At 39.3% G+C, this 22,390-nt stretch overlaps 1 pseudogene; it reads left to right on the plus strand.

Moving 5' to 3' along the window:
* The first annotated feature begins 7,408 nt into the window (after positions 1-7,408).
* LOC115826058 (uncharacterized) lies at positions 7,409-20,475 on the plus strand (annotated as a pseudogene).
* Positions 20,476-22,390: the final 1,915 nt, after the last annotated feature.

Here is a 22,390-nt window from a genome sequence, read left to right on the forward strand (position 1 = left end):
AGGTTGTTGTCTTGGCACCAGCTGGTTAGTGCCCTCACCTCCTCTCTCTAAGCCGTCTCATCGTTGTCTGTGATGAGGCCCAGGATGGTCGTGTTGTAAGCAAACTTGATGATGACATTTGAGCTGTGCTTGGCAGTACAGTCGTAGGTAAACAGGGAGTACAGTAGGGGGCTGAGCACACAGCCCTGTGGTGCGCCTGTGTTGAGGATCAGTGACGATGAGGTGCGATTGCCACCTGGGGCCTGCCCGTCAGGAAGTCTAATATCCAGCTGCAGATGGAGGGTGCTAGACCAAGTTCAGCGAGCTTTGAAACGAGTTTTGAGGGAATGATACTGTTGAATGCCAAGCTGTAGTCAATGAAGAGCGTTCTCACATAAGTATTCCCCTTGTCCAGGTGGGTGAGCATGGTGTGTATCGCCATGGCGATGGCGTCGTCTGTGGCCCTGTTTGGTCTGTATGCAAACTGAAGAGGGTCCAAGGTGACAGGACGAGAGGAGCAGATGTGGGTTTTAACTAGTCGCTCGAAGCACTTCATGATGACTGATGTCAGTGCAACAGGGCGGTAGTCATTTAGACAGGAGGCCATCGGTTTCTTGGGGACAGGAACGATGGTGGATGCCTTCAGGGAGGTGGGGACGACGGACTGACTCAGGGAGAGGTTAAAGATGTTGGTGAACACCTCCATCAGTTGGTCAGCGCACACTCTGACAGCCCAGCCAGGGATGCCATCTGGCCCTGGAGCTTTGTGGGGATTGACCCTTTTGAGGGACCGTCTCACATCAGCTGTTTCTAGGGTCAGCGTGGCAGCCTTCTCATCCACATGTGGATGCACGATGGGCGCTGTGTTGTCTGCATCGAACCGTGCATAAAAGGTGTTTAGCTCATCTGGGAGCGATGTTTTGCGCTGGGCAATGTCCTTGTTTTTCCCCTTGTAGTCTGTGATGGAGCGGAGTCCATTCCACATGCTTGTGTAAGTGTTGAGAGCATTTTGTAAATGTATGACCATCGTGTTACACAAATTGTGATAAAAATTTCGTCCCTCCATTCACTCATTTATCTGTCTGTCCAGTCATACTTTCATTGTAAGCAGCCACAAAATGTTGGGGGTATTAGGCATGTTGCAACTGCAGTTATAACATGCGTAGGCTGCGCAAATATAAAAGATAATTATTACAAGAGTGAACTGCAGCCGGATAATGGATGTTATTTGCAACTGGCCGTCAAACAACCCAGGGAGTTCCCCCTGCCAAACATAGTGGAACACATTCAACTGTTTTGGAGCTGAAATCATAGACTGGTGCCAGTAATATGTGAGCAAAACTGTAAACACTGCAATAGATAGATAGATAGATAGATAGATAGATAGGTAGATAGATAGATAGATAGAAAGTGCGATTACGTCAATGTGCGAACAGAGCAGATAATAGTCCGGAGAATGCACAGCGAGCAAATGGGCGTGTTGATGCCTTTCTAACATGCAACAGGCGTGAAACCGAAAGAATACAAACATCCGGGGGTGAAGAAGTGTCATTTACAACGAAAATGTCTAACAGGTGAGACAACGAGATTCGGGGACTTCAGTCGGTAAGGACCAACGCCGATTTCGGCAATCAGAGCGCATTTCGCCCCCTTTGAACCTGAATGAGAGCAAAGCGAGATTCGCTATAATGGAGGCGTACCCTTAGTGTTCTCTGAAGTCACCCCTATCAATAACAAGCGCTTAAAGGGAGGTTCGCTCAGAGCACCATACAAGCTAAAACCGTTACTGTTTTTAACTTCTAAGTTCGTTTGCATTTTGTCTGATTTGTACCGCAAAATATGTTGAAAGGAAAAGTCTAACTAATGAAATGAAATGACAAAAGGGTATTTTAATTTAACTTTTTTTGTCAGAAAAGACTTGTGTTTGTCTTGAAAATGAAAATGAAAATCGAGATATTTTTTTCAATTTTCATTTTAAAATGAAATTTAATATGAATTAAAAATGAATTGGCAGGACATGTGCGTGCAGGTATTGAAAAAGAATGACAAAACGGGGTTTTAACTTTCATTTTACCGTTAAATTTTATTTCAGTTTTGGCAGGGATTACCTCCCATAGTAACACGCTCGGGAAATAGGAGCATTTCCTGTTTTTTGGAATACTGCGTTTTCCATAAAAACGCACGACTGCGAAAGGGGAAGCATGATGACAGTGGGCAGAGAGAGGGTGTTGTCTGACTTTCGACCATGGCGTTCTCAAGATTGAAACAGCTGTAGAGAGACTTAACCATACGTCTTCGTCTGATTTAAACATCGTCAAGATGTTGTCCATGTTGCCTGGGCTAGCTTGTCTTGCAACATTTCTGACTTTTAGAGGTGAGTCGGTGACAATACTTTGTTGAACTTTTATTCTTATTGAGCTTTTGAATTGTTGAACTCGTTCTTCATACTGGTTTTTCATAACGTTGTTGCCGGTTTTTGTTTGTATTCTGTAGCTTGCTGTCAATTTATTCGATGGCCCACAGTAATGGACTTTTTCATTGTTCAGTGGTTTGTAATTACGTCTAAGTCCGTTTCATTTTCAAAAGTAATACATATATGTCAGTGAGAACTTAATACATATTTTATGACAGCTAGGTAACATGTCTGCAATGATTCACTGAGGAGTCAAAAAATGTCATTCAGATATCTTAGTACGTATAGCCCACCCAGATTCATAGATTCCTAGACAACAGAAATTCCTGTTTAACCCAATTTTGACTGAACAATGTTATACTTATCAAAGCTGAATGTTTGTCATTTGACAATTTGACCATGGTTTGACAATGTCCTGTAGTGACCTGGAACTAAGTCCACCCAAGGCTGTGGTGAGATTTGAGGATCCTGTGTCAGCGAACTGCAGCACCACCACTAAACATTATGGCATGGGCTGGGAGGCCCATGTAGGAAGTATGAACATGAGGGATGATTGTAAGAGCCAGATATTGTTATTATTTTCTTCATAGTGTTTTTGTTTTGAATTATGCCATTTTTGTTGTGCTGCCCGGTGTAGGTGGGTGTAAATCGTGGATTTTGATTGGTTAATGGTTGATCCCCTGGTGCGTATGTGTGGGATTGGATTGGTAAGAAAGTGTGGTGGACGCTGCTGCAGGGGAATGCTTTCTTGCACACGTGCGCACATTATGGCAAACAGCTTTTTTGACCGCTTTCTGTAAAATTATCACAAATCTGATCGTTTGATGAAACTGAAAATAAACGACGCCGACATTCACCCGGACTTGGTTGTGAGTAGCATGCTTCAAGGCTCACGTGAATGATAAAAGTTACAAGTGGATACGGATGCGAGTCGAAATTACCTTTTGTGCATACGTGAAAGAAGTGGCTTAATTATAACGACAACAGAGATGAAAATTGTGCCACTATAATGATGTTAATGTGACCACCTGGACAGTTCCAGCGCTGACTGACTGGGACATAGAGCCAATATGCTACATCAAGACTGATGATGGACAGCACAAGAAAACTCCTTCAGTCATTGTCTATAGTGAGTCTGTTTTTCCCACTGAGAATACGTAAAGTATCCATAACTTGTTTGTTTGTTCATCCATGCTCAGAATATGTCTTTCTATTTACACAGAGACTGCAGACAGTGTGTCCATCAGTTATGTAAATCACACAGGCCCAGTGATGGAGGAGACACAGTATGAACTCCAGTGTGACATTAAGAACATCGCTCCTGTTCAGTATCTCACTGTGAGGTGGTACAAAGGACAGACTCTAGTGGACAGTCAAACATTTACTGATGACTCCAAGACTCCAGTGAATGTTTCTGTTCCACTCCTGATCACTCCCAGTAGAGCTGATGATGGAGCTCAGTACTGGTGTGAGGCAGAGCTGGACCTGGGAGCAGAAGGACCTCAACCTCCTCCTACAGTACAGGCTGAGACTTTAAATGTTGAAGTGTGTTGTAAGTTTTCTTTTTTAAATTATTCATCTGAACAGCTTCTACAATGGTATAGTAAGCTGACAATTCTGCTTCTTTATGGAATAAATGGAGATTCCTCCGCTCAGGTGTTTATTTTCTAATTGCAGAGATAGAACAAAATTTGATGCCTGTAGATATCAGACAGAAAGAGAAAATGAAAGTTACAAGTGTGCACAGCAACTCACCTCTAGGTGTCACTGTGTCAGTATTAGACAGTATTGACATTTCAAGCTTCAGTACATTTTTCATATTGAATACAGGGGAAAAAGCAATTATTTTCTAATCACATTTGGAGATCATTGGTATGAATGTGTGTAATCTTGTGCAATCTAACATGAAAAAGGGATTTCCACTTTGCCTGTGAACTTTCTCTAGGTCCTATGGTTTTGCTTTGGGATTAAATATAATGGTTTTTACAGCCTATAGGTCTTTCATGGACACATTCTGTAGGCCATTGAGGTGAGGCAGAAGGAAAAGAATAAGGATGCCAGGCTGACACATGGTGTTGTCTGACTTTGGACTTGAACATGCGTTGTCAGTGTGTTGAATTTAATCTTCCGTTGCCACATTGTGTTCTTAGGGTTGAAACAGCTGTAGAGAGAATTAACCATACGTCTTTATCTGATTTCAACATTGTTGAGATGTTGTCCATTTTGCCTGGGTCAGTTTATCTCATCAGAGATGTTTAAAAGCACAGTACACTGTAAGCCTTTTCTGACAGACTGTTGTTCAGTTTCATGTAGGTAGACTTTGTGAGTAACTGTTTTTACGCACATTTTTACACACAAGATGCAGAGAAAACGCTGAATTATAGTTGTGTGAAATGCTGCCTGTGCAATATTATTTGCTAATTAAATTATACATAATTATTTTCTTTCTGCATCATACATTATCTGTCATCGTCTTGAGGCCAGAGCTTTGCATAGTCATGAAACCAACACTTGATCTCATGCATAATGGCCAGAGAAAAGAGTATTTTAGAGTATTTCTTTGGTGAAAGGTGATGCAGCTTATAATGACACACTGATTTGTTTCCTTTTTGTTTGTGTATTTGTGTGTTGGTTTGTTTTGCTGCTTTAAGATTGAAATCTGTTTTAAAACAGTGTTGTGCGACTGGTTGTGAGAGACAGCAAACAGATCCAGTATATTACAATAACTCAGTTATCCCTGCCAATGTCTCCCAAATCATCTAATTGTTGTGCTGACTGTCAGTCAGTACCTTGAAAGGCAGTTCTCTGGTTTGATATTCAGATGTTCTAGCAAGTGAACTTTAAGAAACACACAGCTTGTAATAATATGTTATTGAATCAAGTCTGTTAACAGTGTAATGTGATATGATAATTTTTTTGCTTAAACATCTCTCATTATTTGAAAAATGCTGCAGTCTTGTTCAGCAGATGCGAATGGTCCCTTTCTGACAAGTCAGTTAATGTTTTTTTTCATTCTTCATTATGTTGACCAATCTGTAATACACACACACACAAACACACATACACACACACACACACACACACACACGCACATTATGTACATTTCCATGACAAAAAGTGTACAAAATTAAGACGTATCAGACTAAAGGATTAAGAAGTAGTCACTTTAGTCACTTTTTCTCTCTTATGCTTATTACTGTCTTCCTATAAGCTGACAGGCCAACACATAGAGATCAACACATAATCAATAAGCTTCTTCTGGATTGGCTAATGAGAGTTCTATCATATACCTGCTGATAGCTGACTGGCTTTTTGAAAAATCACTGCTCCATTGGAATTCCTTTTAAGGCCCTTGCCAAACACATAGCATGCAAAATTTCAACTTGGTTGCTCAAACAGCTGAGGAGTTAGAAGGGAAATATATTTTGACCGCTATTAAAATGTATGCAGAAATTGCAACAGTTCAGTTCAATTTTCACACAGTATATCACAGAGATATCATGTGTGCCACGGGATTAGGCAAACTTTTCTGATCTCTCCATTTATATTATGTTAGTTATACAACCAATGGCAACTCTGATAAAAAAAAAAAAGAAGACTTTGATGGAATTTTGGCATCAAGGAAATTAAGCAGTGATGGCTCTATGCTTTTCTTGAAAAGGAAAGATTAAATTGATAATGTTATTATGTCTCTAAGTGAATGTACTGCCAACTCAGACTTAAAAATGCATAGAACCAAACTTGTATTTTTTTTTTCTTTTAAAAAAAGTGATATGAGTGGAATACACAAAACACTAGTTTTATGCAGTGTTACATACTTAGGAAATAGTTGTATGCAAAGATCCAAGACAAAGGTATGATTTCAACTTTAACCCTTTAATTGACAAGATTAAAAAGAGATTTAGAATGTGGTTACTGAGAGATTTTTCCCTAGAATAGCAGAATTTACTATCAACAACAGAAGGTATTTCAAAGTCTGTATATATATCTTTCATTGGATGTTCCAAGAAATATAATTAAGGGTGAGATGATCTAGTCTATGATAACTAGGCTTTAACTGTCAAAAATATTAATAATACCTCTGAGGTGAAATGGATCATTGAGTATATTTAAGCAAAAATAAATAAATAAAGGGAATATTTTCCCAGTTACAGGCTCAATTCTTATGTGGTTTTTGTTTCCTCTTAAAATGGAACTTTTCTGTTACTAAACTTGTAGCACTAAATAGAAATAGGATTCACTTCATAGGCTAGGTTAACAAGACAATGGTTAACAACTATTAAAGGTAATCCCTGAAATATAATTTCATCCTCTATGAGTATTGCCCTATGGTTGTTCTAATGTATTCCTGGAACGTTTCTGTAGCTAAAATCCCTATTAAATTCGAAGATTTTCGTCAGCAGCCACTTTTGAATTGGTTACAAGTCTATAACTGACTGAGAGGGTGGAGGCAATGATTCTTGTCCCCCGTAATATCGTTACCAATTTGACAGTTAATGCAAACGACATTGAAGGCACCGATCTGACATGTATTTCAATTTTCACAAGGCGTGGCCCTTTCGAAGTTCTGCAATGTCGCATTCATACTAGTCTATTTGATCATCATATGGTAGCCTTACTGAGAGATAGAAAAGTCTGTCTTCTGTCTTGTGCTGATAAGAATTTGAATTGAAATTTTCAGCTTTTCCATCTCAGTGCGAAAATGTTACGTCACAGGGCCTAGGACTACTTTGCAATAGTTCGTAAGTTTGTATCTATTACACACAACTAATGAGTAACTGATTAATATTTTTTCCTTTTTTTTACGAGCTGTGACGCCATGATCTGCTCAGTGCATTGTAACCTAACATGAAAAGCGGATTTTCCATTTTACCTACGAATTTACGGTTTTTGCTATGGGATCAAATTGAACAGTTACTTCATCTTATCGCTCTTTAACAGACACATTTCGTAGGTCAGTGGGGCGGGGCAATGGGAAAAGCATGAAGCTATCAAAGAGTTGGATTCAGTCTCCTCTTGCCATATGGCGTTCTCAGGGTTAAAACAGCTGTAGAGAGATTTAACCATACGTTTTCGTCTAATTTAAACGCTGTCAAGATGATGCACATGTTGTTTAGTTTAGCTTATCTCGCAACACTTCTGACTTTTAGAGGTGAGTGTGTGACAAGACTTTGTTGAACCTTTACTCTCTCTTCCCGTATATCGGTTTTCCACAGCGTCGTTACTGGTTTCTGTTCGTGTTTTGTAGCTTGCTGTCACTTTATTCGATGGCCCATTATAATGAGCTTTCTTATTGCTCAGCGGTTCGTGATTAGCTTTCGGTCAGTTTGATTTTCAAAAACTAACACATAGCTATGAGCTGTAGTAATACTAGTCTTGAGCACTTAATGTATACTTTATAAAAACTGAGTAACAAGTCTTCAGTGACTCACCGAGAAATAAAAAAATGTAATCCAGATATTTTATGACATATAACCCACTGGACAGTGTTACATTTATCAAAGCTGAATGTTTGTCATTTAACTATTTAATCGTGGTTTGATAGTGTCCTATGGTTACCTGGAACTACACCCACGCATGGTTGTGGTGAGATTTGGGGATCCTGTGTCAGCGAACTGCAGCACCTCCACTAAACATTATGGCATGGGCTGGGAGGCCCCTGTGGGAGCTGTAGACATGAGGGACGATGTTAATGTGACCACCTGGACAGTTCCAGCGCTGACTTACTGGGACATGGAGGCAATATGCTTCATCAACACTGATGGTGGACAGCACACCAAAACTCTTTCAGTCATTGTCTATAGTGAGTCTGTTTTCCCCACTGAGAATATGAAAAGTATACATAACTTGTTTGTTTGTTCGTCCATGCTCAGAACATGTATTTGTATTTACACAGAGACTCCAGACAGTGTGTCCATCAGTTATGTAAATCACACAGGCCCAGTGATGGAGAAGACACAGTATGAGCTCCAGTGTGACATTAAGAACATCGCTCCTGTTCAGTATCTCACTGTGAGGTGGTACAAAGGACAGACTCTAGTGGACAGTCAAACATTTACTGATGACTCCAAGACTCCAGTGAATGTTTCTGCTCCACTCCTGATCACTCCCAGTAGAGCTGATGATGGAGCTCAGTACTGGTGTGAGGCAGAGCTGGACCTGGGAGCAGAGGGACCACAACCTCCTCCTGTAGTGATGTCAGAGACTCTTAACATGACTGTGCATTGTAAGTACACTATGCTGGTATACGTAATTAAACAATGAAGGTCTCTGCAGCCAGGGGTGCCAAATAGTTTCCTTTCTACATCACAGCTTTCTAATTGTTATGTTTCATGCTGGACCTGGGAGCAGAAGGACCTCAACCTCCTCCTACAGTACAGGCAAAGGCTCTAAATGTTGAAGTGTCTTGTAAGTTTTCGTTTTTTTAAGGATTTTCATCTGAACAGTTTCTACAATGGTATAGGAAACTGACAATTCTGCTGCTCTATGTAATAAAGGGTCTCACTGAGATTTCAGGTTTCTATTTTCTAAATTCAGAGAGAGAAAGAAATTTGATGCCTTTGAATTTTCATCAGAAAGAGAGAATGAAAATTACAATCAGTGTGCACAGCAACTCACCTCTAGGTGTCACTGTGTCAGTATTATACAGTATTGACATTTCAAGCTTCAAGACATTTTTTGTATTAAATACAGGGGAAAAACCAAATATTTTCCAGACAGATTTGGGGATTATTGATGTGTGTGTGTGTGTGTGTGTGTGTGTCTGTCTGTCTGTCTGTACAGATGTGTAGGTATGGTTTTTTGTAAGATTTGAAAAGTGTGCCTTTGTTTTGTTTTATTTTATTTAATTTTTTTAGAGGTTCTTCCTCTATAATCTCCTTATTTTACCTCCTTAGATTCATTGTAATCTAACCTGAAGAACAGATTTCCATTTTACCTGCAAACTTTCGTTGCTCCAGGTCTTACAGTTTTTGCTTTGGCATCAAATTTAAAGCTTATTACAGCCCATAGGTCTTTCCATCACACTTATGGTAGGTCACTGAGGTGGGGCAAAAAGAACAGCATGACGATGCTCTGCAAGTGCATGGTGTTGTGTGACTTTCGACTTGAACAGAAGTTGTCAACACGTTAAATTTAATGTTCCATTGCTGATAGTGTCCTATGGTTACCTGGAGCTAAACCCACCCAAGGCTGTGGTGAGATTTGGGGATCCTGTGTCAGTGAACTGCAGCACCTCCACTAAACATTATGGCATGGGCTGGGAGGCCCCTGTGGGAAGTCTAGAACGGAGGGACGATGTTAATGTGATCACCTGGACAGTTCCAGAGCTGACTGACTGGGACATGGAGGCAATATGCTTCATCAACACTGATGATGGACAGCACAAGAAAACTCTTTCAGTCATTGTCTATAGTGAGTCTGTTTTTCCTGTTGAGAATACGTAAAGTATCCATAACGTTTTTTTTTTTTTGTTCATCCATGCTCAGAACATGTATTTGTATTAACACAGAGACTCCAGACAGTGTGTCCATCAGTTATGTAAATCACACAGGCCCAGTGATGGAGAAGACACAGTATGAGCTCCAGTGTGACATTAAGAACATCGCCCCTCTTCAGTATCTCACTGTGAGGTGGTACAAAGGACAGACTCTAGTGGACAGTCAAATATTTACTGATGACTCCAAGACTCCAGTGAGTGTTTCTGTTCCACTCCTGATCACTCCCAGTAGAGCTGATGATGGAGCTCAGTACAGGTGTGAGGCAGAGCTGGACCTGGGAGCAGAAGGACCTCAACCTCCTCCTACAGTACAGGCTGAGACTTTAAATGTTGAAGTGTGTTGTAAGTTTTCTTTTTTAAATTATTCATCTGAACAGCTTCTACAATGGTATAGTTAGCTGACAGTTCTGCTTGCTTTATGGAATAAATGGAGGTTCCTCCTCTCAGGTGTCTATTTTGTAAATGCAGTGATAGAACGAAATTTGATGCCTGTAGATTACCATTATCGGTGGCTAGTTGCAATTTTGCAGTCATTTCTCCCTCATGCGTCACTATATTAGGGTGAAGGGAAAGGTTGTCTTTGCCAGACAATAAACAATACACACCCACTGCATAGTGCTAGTGTGGACTAATAAACAGTAGTATCTACTAAAAGAGAAAAGAGGAAACAGGATATGATTTTTGATGACTGGATTATGGGAATTCCATTCATTGTAAATTCAAATGTTTGAGTGCAGTATGCTTTTACTTCAACAGTTTTGGAGTGTGTGTGTGTGTGTGCACATGTATTTGTACATTGTTGTAAAATTTAAGAAATTTCACTAATGTTGCTACTTTTCTGCAGATCCCCCCTCTATAGTCTCCTTACCAAGTGATAAAGGGGTCATTGAACTAGGAGATGCTGGAATCACCCTTAATTGCACAGCCATAGGAAATCCTGCACCTGTGTATAGCTGGAACTCCACGCTTTTGCAAGAGAAAACAGACCAACCAACCATTACCTCTGCATCTCTCAGACCAGGGAATTATACCTGTTCTGCCTCCAACAAGCTAGGCAGAGTTTGGAAGCACTTCAGTGTCAAACCCAAGCCAAGAAGTGAGTTCAAGAAGTGTTGTGTTTTTTTCTCTTGTTCACTTCACACATTCGTAAAAGAAATCAGACAACCTATGATCTACATCTGCATCTCTCAGACCAGGGCATTATACGTTTACTCAGTTTTTCATAGTTATGAAGCTTATGTCTGTGTAGCTGGTTGGATCACCAGTTATTTGTTCAATAGTAATTTACCCATACTCTACTATTAAGATGTAATTAATATTTAAAAGAAATATAATTAGAATCATTCCAAATAACAGTTTATTGTAACTATGGAAACTATGGAGCAAATGATAATAACTGATCCTTAACAATCGATTAATCCTGATTAAATATGGTCTAATTTTTTTTTTTTTTTTTGCTGTTGGAGTATGTTGAGCGGATGAAGATGTTTTCTATCTGTTATATTTCTATCCAATTCATAGTAAAGTGTCAGACAAGACAGTCAAACCATTATTGTTTCTGTTGTAATTTGACTGAAGCTGCTTTTAGGAGCTGAAAGGGAAACTGAAACATTAGCAGGACCATAGTGTGGGAACACTGTTAGAAATATTGTGGCTGTCTTTTGTTTTTTGGTCTTGTCTTGTTTGGTGTGGTTTATATTCAGATGAGACAGTAAAACATGGGCTGTGTTATTAATGAAGAAGATCCAGGGCCAGGAACTTCATAGCAGGAGGTAATGAGCAATTATAATCCAAATTAATTAATCTCATCTTTCTCCCACAGATGTAATCAGCATCGTTCTTGGAGTCGTCTTTTCAGTTGTGGTTCTGGCTGTTGTCATCTGTATAGCCATAATATTATATAAGCGTCGTAACTCGGATCCTAACTAATATAAACTGCTTTTCTATAGTTCTGGTGTTGAATGCAGTCAGTTAATTGTGTCTTTATTTGGTTTGTCTCAGCTTTACTTTGACCTTTTTTTTATCATTATCATTGTTCTTACTGGTGTCCAAGCCATTTCAGTGCTTCAGCAGACAGCTGTTGTAACTAATGTTAAAGAAATATTGAGGTAACAGCACAGATTTCAGAACCAACCAGCTCCTCTCTGTGTCTGTGTAACAATGGTATCACCATACAGCAAAATCAGCAGTGAACTCAAGTGTTAAGTTGGATTCTGTTTAACTCTGTAAGAATTAATTTAACACTGCTGATTGTAACACTGCTCTATTCTGGACTAAGTTCAGTGCAAATTAATATTAGGTCTATTTAAAGAGGTTTAAGAGGTACTTGAGATTACTGAAATTACTCTGCCACTAGATATGTTATACATATTACTAGTGATGTTTTTGGGGTTTTTTTTTTGAAGGTTTGTATGTGATGATAAGTTGGTTCATTTTTCTGCCAACAGAGCCTTACCCAATATCTTATGTCAAATAAGTTGAGTCTAACAAGGTCCCTTCCTTTACAAACTGTGAAGAGTGACAGTAAAGTGCTGTAATGGCTTACATGCAGCAGTTCCATAGGCCTTGCTGTGTTATATAATGTCCTGTTTTCATGTAAAATTACATTGTTGAATGTACTTTTCTATATAAATTCCTCTTCACTGTAACATGTTGTTCCCTTTTCACTGCTCCTCTTCTTTTACCTCTGCTCTACTAGTTCTCATTTTCATAAGGATATAGTGTGTTTATTTGTTAGTACATTTAACATTTACTGCACTGTTCTTTCTATGGTGATTTTCTTTCTCCATTATTGCTTAGTTATTAGTTAGCTATACACAGACCTTGACCTTGAACTAAGCATTTGTAAACATAGTTTAATTTGGTTTATTAAGCATTGTTTTTTTTTTTATTATTTTAGTGCACATATAAAAATTCAGATAGTTCACAGCTGGGATGAGACTGAAATATTTCAGGATCTTTTGTTCATTTAATTGAAAGAAAAAGTTTTGTATTATTGAAAATGGTTTTAATAATACAGTTTTGATAGCACTGGAAAACAGATACTGAGAAAGAGAATACAGTGAATGAAGTGGGTGGGTGTGACAGGAGACTGGTCCCAGTCAGTAACAGGTAAGTCCGTCTGTGTTTCTCACTCCCCGTTTGTCTTTGTGTTGCGGTCAATCGGTTCTTGTCCTTCTGTAGGGGCCTCTGGAGCCCTTAGGATGGGTTTAAGGTGATGTCCATTCCTCCAGAGCTCTCCTTAATCCGTCTGTATTATGTATGACCTCGGTGTGTCACACTTCTGCCCAACTGAAGCTGATGTAGTTCAGCCCCTCTCGTTGTCCAGTTTTACTGCAACACCGGTCCCAGGTTGAGGTTCAGGTAGTGGTCTGACTTTGTACCTCGTGTTGTAAGCTCGACCGCATCTCTGTTTGGCTCTGTCATCGATCCGCTGCACCCGTTGAAGGTCTGGCCATGCGGGCTGCATGTTAGCCTCCAGGGTAGGAAGTGTAGAGTGGATTTGTCTGCCCGACAGTAGCTGTGCTGGGCTCGCTGCCGTCACCTGCAAGGGAGTTTCTCTGTGGGACAACAGTGCTAAGAAAGGATTATATTGTCTCAGGATCTGCCTAGCTATTTTAGCTCTTTCTCTGAAAATTGGGGTCCATTGTCTGTCATCAGTTCATTCTGGCATCCCCACCTGGCAAAGATATTCTTCAAACTAGCTATAGTCATATCTGCTGACAATTTAGTGAGGTGAGCTATTTCTGTGTATCTTGAAAAATAGTCCACAACTACCAAGTAGTTGTCTTTGATTAACTGGCAAATGTCTGCTGCTACCCTCTCCCACAGGCAGCTAGGAAGTGGTGTACAGATGAGAGGTTCTCTCCTCTGAGTTGGTACTCTCTGCAAGTGCTGACAATTCCTTGAATGTTTTTGTTTATTCTGGGGCCACCACACACTACACTTTGCTCTCTCACGGCACTTTACAATACCTTGGTGGCCGTCATGTGCACGTTCCAGTATCTCAGTTCTTATGCTCTAGGACATCACAATCCTGTTGTTGTAGAACACAAGCCCTTGTGATATCGTCAGGTGATCTTGGTGTGCATAGAAGACTTTTACCTTTAGCAGTACATCAGCAGAGTACTTAGGCCACCCATCAGTCACCTGGAGTTTGACCAACTGCAGCACGGCATTCTGCAGTGTCTGCTGTTTGACCATGTCAAGCTTACTGGGTGTGATGGGCCACACCTCCTGGACACCTTCCTCGTAAGCCTCCAGCTCACTGGTCAAACTCTGCGATTTCCTGTGGAGCCGTAATCTGAGGGTGTCTGGGCAGGGTGTCCACAATGACAAGCTGTTTCCCTGGAACATACGCAGCAGTAGGGTTATACCGCATCATACAAAGTAACAGTCTCTAGTCCCTTTCACACATGCACTGCAACTCTAAAATAATCTAGACTCAAACTGGAGGGGCTGTGGGCCTATGTGTGAACGAAAATGATTGAATCACTCAGCTCAGATCCTAAACGGACTTTATTCTACCAGCCCCCTAATACAAGTCCGTTGCATGTGCGATTAAGTCCATGTGCGAGTAGAGCAGATAATAGTCGGAGAATGCACAGCGAGCAAATGGGCGTGTTGATGCCTTTCTAACATGCAACTGGCGCGAAACCGAAAGAATACAAACATCCGGGGGTGAAGAAGTGTCATTTACACCAGGACGCCAACGAAAATGTCTGACTGGTGAGACAACGAGATTCGGGGACTTCAGTCGGTAAGGGCCAACGCCGATTTCGCCAATCAGAGCGCATTTCGCCCCCTTTGAACCTGAATGAGAGCAAAGCGAGATTCACTACAATGGAAGCGTACCCTTAGTGTTCTCTGAAGTCACCCCTATCAATAACAAGTACAGTGTAAAAGTTGGTTTGGAAGCAGCAGTTCTTCCTCTTGATATTGTTGATATCTCCGAAATGCATATTTTAAATAAGATTAAAACCGGTCAAGATGAAATATCGCTAAATCGCCCACCCCTGTCTATGACACGGATGAATAATTGAGTAATATTTTTTTCCTCGTTTGCTGTGATGCCAACAGTTAATCGGTTCCATCATAATCCAACATGAAAAGCGGATTTCTGTTTTACCCGCGAGCTGTCTTATCCCCAGGTCTCACGGTTTTTGCTCTGGCATTAAATTTAATGATTATTAAAGCTTATAGATCTTTCAGGGACACTTTCAGTAGGTCATTGAGGCGGAGCAAAAGGAACAGCATAACGACGCTCGGCAGACGAGTGGTGTTGGCTGACTTTGGACTTGAACAGAAGATATCAACTCGTTGAATTTAATCTTCCGTTGCCATATTTCCAAGGTTTTCAAGATTTCAAGATTTCCGTGTTACCCAAATTAGTTTATCTCGCATCGTTTGTGACTTTTAGAGGTGAGTCTATGACAATACATAGTTGAACATTTACTCCCTCTTTCCTCATATGGGTATTCCACGACGTTGTAGCTGATTTGGTATTCTGTACCTTGTCAGTTTCTCTGATGGCCCATTATAATGCACTGTCTTATTGTTCAGCGATTTGTTGTAAAATAATACATGTCTGAGCGCTTAATATATGTTTTATTAAAACTAAGTAACAAATGATTCACTGAGGGGTAAAAAAATGTCATCCAGATATCTTAGGCCATATAGCCCTTGAAGATCCAATTAATTAATGAAAATTTATTTAATTAATTTATTAATGAAAGCTGAATGTTTTTCATTTAACAATTCAGTTGGGGGGGGGGGGGGGGGGCTTAAAGGAAAGTTCGCTCAGAGCTCCATACAAGCTAAAACCGTTACTGTTTTTAACTTCTAAGTTTTGCATTTTGTCTGATTTGTGCCGCAAAATCTGTTGAAAGGAAAAGTCTAACTAATGAAATGAAATGACAAAAGGGTATTTCAGTTTAACTTTTTTTGTCAGGAAAGACTCGTGTTTGTCTTGAAAATGAAAATGAAAATCGAGATATTTTTTTCAATTTTCATTTTGGCAGGACATGTGCGTGCAGGTATTGAAAAAGAAATGACAAAACGGGGTTTTAACTTTCATTTTAGCGTTTACATTTCCATTTTAATTTTGGCAGGGATTACCTCCCATAATAACCCGCTGTTTGTCGGATTTTTTTTTCTGCTTTAAGTGTGAAATCTGTTTTAAAGCCCAGTGCTGTGCATCGAGTTGTGTAAGACAGCAAACAGATCCAGTATGTTACAATAACTCAGTTATCCCTGCCAATGTCTCACATGCTCCTCAGAAATCATCTAATGAAAGTTTAATTAGTTAATTGTTGTGCTGACTATCAGTCAGTACCTTGCAAGGCAGTTCTCTGGTTTGATATGCAGATGTTCTAGCTAGTGAACTTTAAGAAACACACAGCTGGTAATAATATGTTGTTGAATTAAGTCTGTTAACAGTGAAATGTGATATGATCATTTTTATGCTTAAACATCTCTCATTATTTGAAAAATGCTGCAGTCTTGTTCAGCAGATGTGTATGGTCCCTTTTCTGACAAGTCAGTTAATGTTTTTTTAAATTCTTTATTATGTTGACCAATCTACACACACAGAGACACACATACACAGACACACACACACACACACACACACACACACACACACACATATATACATTTCCATGACAAAAAGTGTACAAAAATAAGACATATCAGATTAAGAAGTAGTCACTTTAGTCACTTTTTCTCTCTTATGCTTATTACTGTCTTCCTATAAGCTGACAGGCCAACACATAGAGATCAACACATAATCAATAAGCTTCTTCTGGATTGGCTAATGAGAGTTCTATCATATACCTGCTGATAGCTGACTGGCTGATTTTGGCCTGGCTTTTTGAAAAATCACTGCCCCATTGGAGTTCCTTTTAAGGCCCTTGCCAATCACATAGCATGCAAAATTTCAACTTGGTTGCTCAAACAGCTGAGGAGTTAGAAGGGAAATATATTTTGACCGCTATTAAAATGTATGCAGAAATTGCAACAGTTCAGTTCAATTTTCACACAGTATATCACAGAGATATCACGTGTGCCACGGGATTAGGCAAACTTTTCTGATCTCTCCATTTATATTATGTTAGTTATACAGCCAATGGCAACTCTGATAAAAAAAAAAAAAGAACACTTTGATGTAATTTTGGCATCAAGGAAATTAAGCAGTGATGGCTCTATGCTTTTCTTGAAAAGGAAAGATTAAATTGATAATGTTATTATGTCTGTAAGTGAATGTACTACCCTCTCAGACTTAAAAATGCATATAACCAGTGTTACATACTAAGGAAATAGTTGTATGCAAAGATCCAAGACAAAGGTATGATTTCAACTTTAACCCTTTAATTGACAAGATTAAAAAGAGATTTAGAATGTGGTTACTGAGAGATTTTTCCCTAGAATCGCAGAATTTTACTATCAACAACAGAAGGTATTTCAAAGTCTGTATATGTATCTGTCATTGAATGTTCCAAGAAATATAATTATGGGTGAGATGATCTAGTCTATGATAACTCCAATTTTGGAGAAACACAGCTCATTATGTAAAGGGGAAAGTAAAATATAATGATGGAATAGCACTGAGGTTTTGAGGCTTTAACTGTCAAAAATATTAATAATACCTCTGAGGTGAAATGGATCATTGAGTATATTTAAGCAAAAAAAAAAAAAAGGGAATATTTTCCCAGTTACAGGCTCAATTCTTATGTGGTTTTCGTTTCATCCTTAAAATGGAACTTTTCTGTTGCTAAGCTTGTAGCACTAAATAGAAATAGGATTCACATAGGATTCACAGGCTATGTTAACAATACAATGGTTAACAACTAGGTAATCCCTGAATTTCATCCTATTGCCCTCTAGTTGTTTTAATGTATTCCTGGAACGTTTTGTAGCTAAAATCCCTATTAAGTTCGAAGATTTTCGTCAGCAGGCACTTTGGGTTACAAGTCTGTAACTGACTGAGAGGGTGGAGGCGATGATTCTTTCCCCCGGTAATATCGTTACCAATTTGACAGTTTTTGCAAACGTACTAGTCTATTTGATCATCATATGGTAGCTTTACTGAGAGAGAAAAAAAGTCTGTCTTCTGTCTTTTGCTGATCAGAATTTGAATTGAATTTTTCAGCTTTTCAAGCTCATTGCGAAAATGTCAGGTCACAGGACCTAGGACTACTTTGCAATAGTGCGTGAGTTTGTATCTATGACACACAACTAATGAGTAACTAATTAATATTTTTTTTCTTCTTTTTACGAGCTGTGGCGCCATGACCTGCTCAGTGCATTGTAACTTAACATGAAAAGCGGATTTTCCATTTTACCTGCGAATTTTCAGCTTATCGCTCTCTAAGAGACACATTTCGTAGGTCAGTGGGGCGGGGCAATGGGAAAAGTTAAAACAGCTGTAGAGAGATTTAACCATACGTTTTCGTCTGATTTAAACGCTGTCAAGATGATGCACATGTTGATTAGTTTAGCTTATCTTGTAACTTTTCTGACTTTTAGAGGTGAGTGTGTGACAAGACTTTTTTGAACTTTTACTCTCTCTTCACGTATATCGGTTTTCCACAACGTCGTTACTGGTTTCTGTTCGTGTTTTGTAGCTTGCTGTCACTTTATTCGATGGCCCATTATAATGAGCTTTCTTATTGCTCAGCGGTTCGTGATTAGCTTTCAGTCAGTTTGATTTTCAAAAACTAACACATAGCTGTGAGCTGTAGTAATACTAGTCTTGAGCACTTAATGTATATTTTATAAAAATTGAATAACAGGTCCTCAGTGATTCACTGAGAAATAAAAAAAAATGTAATCCAGATATTTTATGACATATAACCCACCCAGATTCAAAGATAACCGAACAACAGAAATTTAAGTAAGTTTTCACTGGACAGTGTTACATTTATCAAAGCTGAATGTTTGTCATTTAACTATTTAATCATGATTTGATAGTGTCCTGTAGTAACCTGGAACTAAACCCACCCAAGGTTGTCGTGAGATTTGGGGATCCTGTGTCAGCGAACTGCAGCACCTCCACTGAACATTGGCATAGGCTGGGAGGCCACTGTGGGAGCTGTAGACCTGAGGGAGGATGTTAATGTGATCACCTGGACAGTTCCAGCGCTGACTGACTGGGTCATAGAGCCAATTTGCTTCATCAACACTGATGATGGACAGCAGACCAAAACTCTTTCAGTCATTGTCTATAGTGAGTCTGTTTTCCCTGTTGAGAATATGAAAAGTATATCCATAACTTATTTGTTTGTTCATCCATGCTCAGAACATGTATTTGTGTTAACATAGAGACTCCAGACAGTGTGTCCATCAGTTATGTAAATCACACAGGCCCAGTGATGGAGAAGACACAGTATGAGCTCCAGTGTGACATTAAGAACATCGCTCCTGTTCAGTATCTCACTGTGAGGTGGTACAAAGGACAGAATCTAGTGGCCAGTCAAACATTTACTAATGACTCCAGGACTCCAGTGAATGTTTCTGCTCTGCTCCTGATCACTCCCAGTAGAGCTGATGATGGAGCTCAGTACAGGTGTGAGGCAGAGCTGGACCTGGGAGCAGAAGGACCTCAACCTCCTCCTAAAGTAGAGTCAGAGACTCTTAACATGACTGTGCATTGTAAGTCTTTTCTGACAGACTGTTGTAGAATTTCATATGAATTTTTGAGAATGCTGATTTGGGCCAAAATTGAATTAGGGGCTTTTTCCTTCAGTGTATTTCATGTTATTACTGCCTTTTGAGTTTCCTTATTTTATGTGTCTGAAAGTGTGGAATCAATTAATTTCTCAAATCAAGCTAAAGTCATGCCACTTAAACAAACAAACAAACAAACAAATAAATAAATAAGCAAATAATAATAGTAAAACCACCAATAAAACATGTAACCACACTGTATATTTTAGTATGGTTGTGTACATTGTCTGTTGTCTGATACAAATGTGTCAGAAGTGCAGAGGTCAGAGTTGGCACAGAGTTCAGCATGTATGCTCTAATGATATGTCACATGGTCACATAAAGCAGTCATTAAACCCTTATGCACAGACACCTGAAGCAAATTTTGACTGCATTTTATTAAGCTAATGCAAAGAAAAGCAATGACTTATTTTTTCTTTCTTACTTCTTTTTTAACATGATCACATGTATTCTTCTCTGCAGACAGGGATTAACGTTAGTGGGTGAAGAATAGTCCCTGGTTGCTCATTTGTTTTTTGTTTTATTGGCACATAGGAAATGTTCTGTTTGTGTAAGTGTGGTTTATGGGTCTTTTACTAATGGTAAGTCTTGTCATCTTTCTTCTCCAGACCTGGATACTTCAAACTGCTCTGATGATATTATTTTGTTGGAGGGAGAGACTCTGGGAGAGTACTGCTCTGTTTCTGGAAATCCATCTCCCAGCATCACCTGGTCACCTGTTGTCGACCCAGCCCTCCCCCTCCGCAGAGGAGATCGGGGTCAGTACACCCAGGTCATCCGAGGAGCGAAAATAATTAATCGCACGGTGGCTGTATCAGTGACGTGTAAGTGTTGTATTCAGTGTTTCCTGTACGCCTAAAAGACAGTGACACACATACGTACACATTTCCAGACTCTCTCACAGAAAGGAATATGAAAATGCTCTGCCTAGCCTCCAGAGATAGGTGTTAAATATTGACAATGTGGATATAGGTCAATAGTTCACATAGTTTTTCAGATGCCTATAGTTCATGTCTTTCTGTGGGTTAAGCTTTGAGAATGAGCTGCATTGGGTTCCAATACCTTTATTCCATATTCAGAAAGCTTGCCTTTTTGTCATGCATTAAAACATACAAATGTTTTCATTTGTTTATATTTTATTTCAGATGCACCTGAGTTTTCATGTCTAAGCCATATAACTGTAAAAGAGCATGAAACCTATAACTGCACAGTAGCAGGATATCCAGAACCTACATTATTCTGGATGAAGGATGGAAAGGCTGTGGAGAAATTTCCAGAAAAATTGTCTAGATATGATGCAGGACGGTACACAGTCACTGCCAAAAACAGTGTTTCACAGGTCAATCACACAATGCAAGTTGATGTCCACTGTAAGTAAACCATACATCTCTATTAAATGAACCTAAATCTCAACCAGTAACACTAGTATGTTTGCTTGTTCTAACCTGTTTTAAAAAGGATGTAATTCAGCATTTATCAAGGTATTATAGTTAGTAAAAAAAAACTAAATAGAAGCAAAAAAGCATTGTTATATATTGTAAACAGGAATTTTCAGATCCACCTTATAAAGTTAGCAGCGCATTGTCATTATACTGTAAACATGAGTTTTCAGATCCACCTAGTAAAATTAGTGAAGCATTTTTATTATACTATAAACATGTTTTTTTTTTCAGATCCACCATCAGACATTCAGTTGGAAGATGTGGAAGTAGATGTTGGATCTTCAGAGAGTCTAAACTGCACATCCTCTGGAAATCCTCAACCACAGTACAACTGGATTTATTATTCAGCAAGCAATGTGAAGACGGAGAATATTGATGGTGTGTCAAGGCTGTATATCAATAAGGCGTCTGGATACAACATTGGAAATTACACGTGCATTGCTACAAATGAGTTTGGGAGCACCTCTAGCTCTGCCCAAGTTCTTGTACGAGGTAAGGCCTTCAGTTTAACTTATGCTCTATAAACTGATTGTGTCACTTTGAAAGAAAGAGTGTAATCTCTGTAGTATACCCCTTATGGCATGACCTAGTATCTTACTGAGAATACTGTAAATGATTTGTAATATCCATAAATCTAGCAAAATCACACAATGCACCATAAATGGTAAGTGATATGCACATAAAAGTCCCTTGGTTATAGAATTGTAGATTAGGCTGTTTGAGACTATTTTGTCCCTAATTTGTAAAACAGTATGCTGGAATAGGCTGTATCACTTATGCTGGATTATAGTTTTTGGAGATTGTTCAAAAATGGTGAAACAGGGTAAGAGGCTACTTTGATGTTTGTTCTTATTCTAGTCGAGTCTTTAATAAAGATTAAAATCTGAATGGCCTTTTGGAAAATCTGATAAGTTTTGAGTACTGTTAGGCCTACGTAACGTTTCCCGAAGGAAACTGTGGGGGATGGTTGCTACCCATGGGCAGAATTGGGCAGTCACTTCCACAGATAAGTTAAATGAAAGAGTTCGGCCTTTTATTCGTCTTCTGTTAACTTCAGTGAACAAAGGTCATGGACTACTGAAAAAAGAGGCGGGTCTATCGTTGAGCGTCTTGAAGATGGATGTTTTGTACGACTATCGGAGATTTCTAATGTGTATGATCCTGGCACTGTGCATTCTGCTGGTTGGATCCGATGGTAAAGTAGACTATTTCGAGTAGACTGAATGCAGTTTTTACATTTCCCACCACAAAATGATAGTTCCTTTTTAGAGAAGTCGTATCAGGCTCCTTTTACAAATACTCTTGTGGAGCCGAAATTTGCCGGATTTACTT

Source organism: Chanos chanos, chromosome 13, assembly GCF_902362185.1.
Source record: "Chanos chanos chromosome 13, fChaCha1.1, whole genome shotgun sequence".
Lineage (NCBI taxonomy): Eukaryota > Metazoa > Chordata > Actinopteri > Gonorynchiformes > Chanidae > Chanos > Chanos chanos.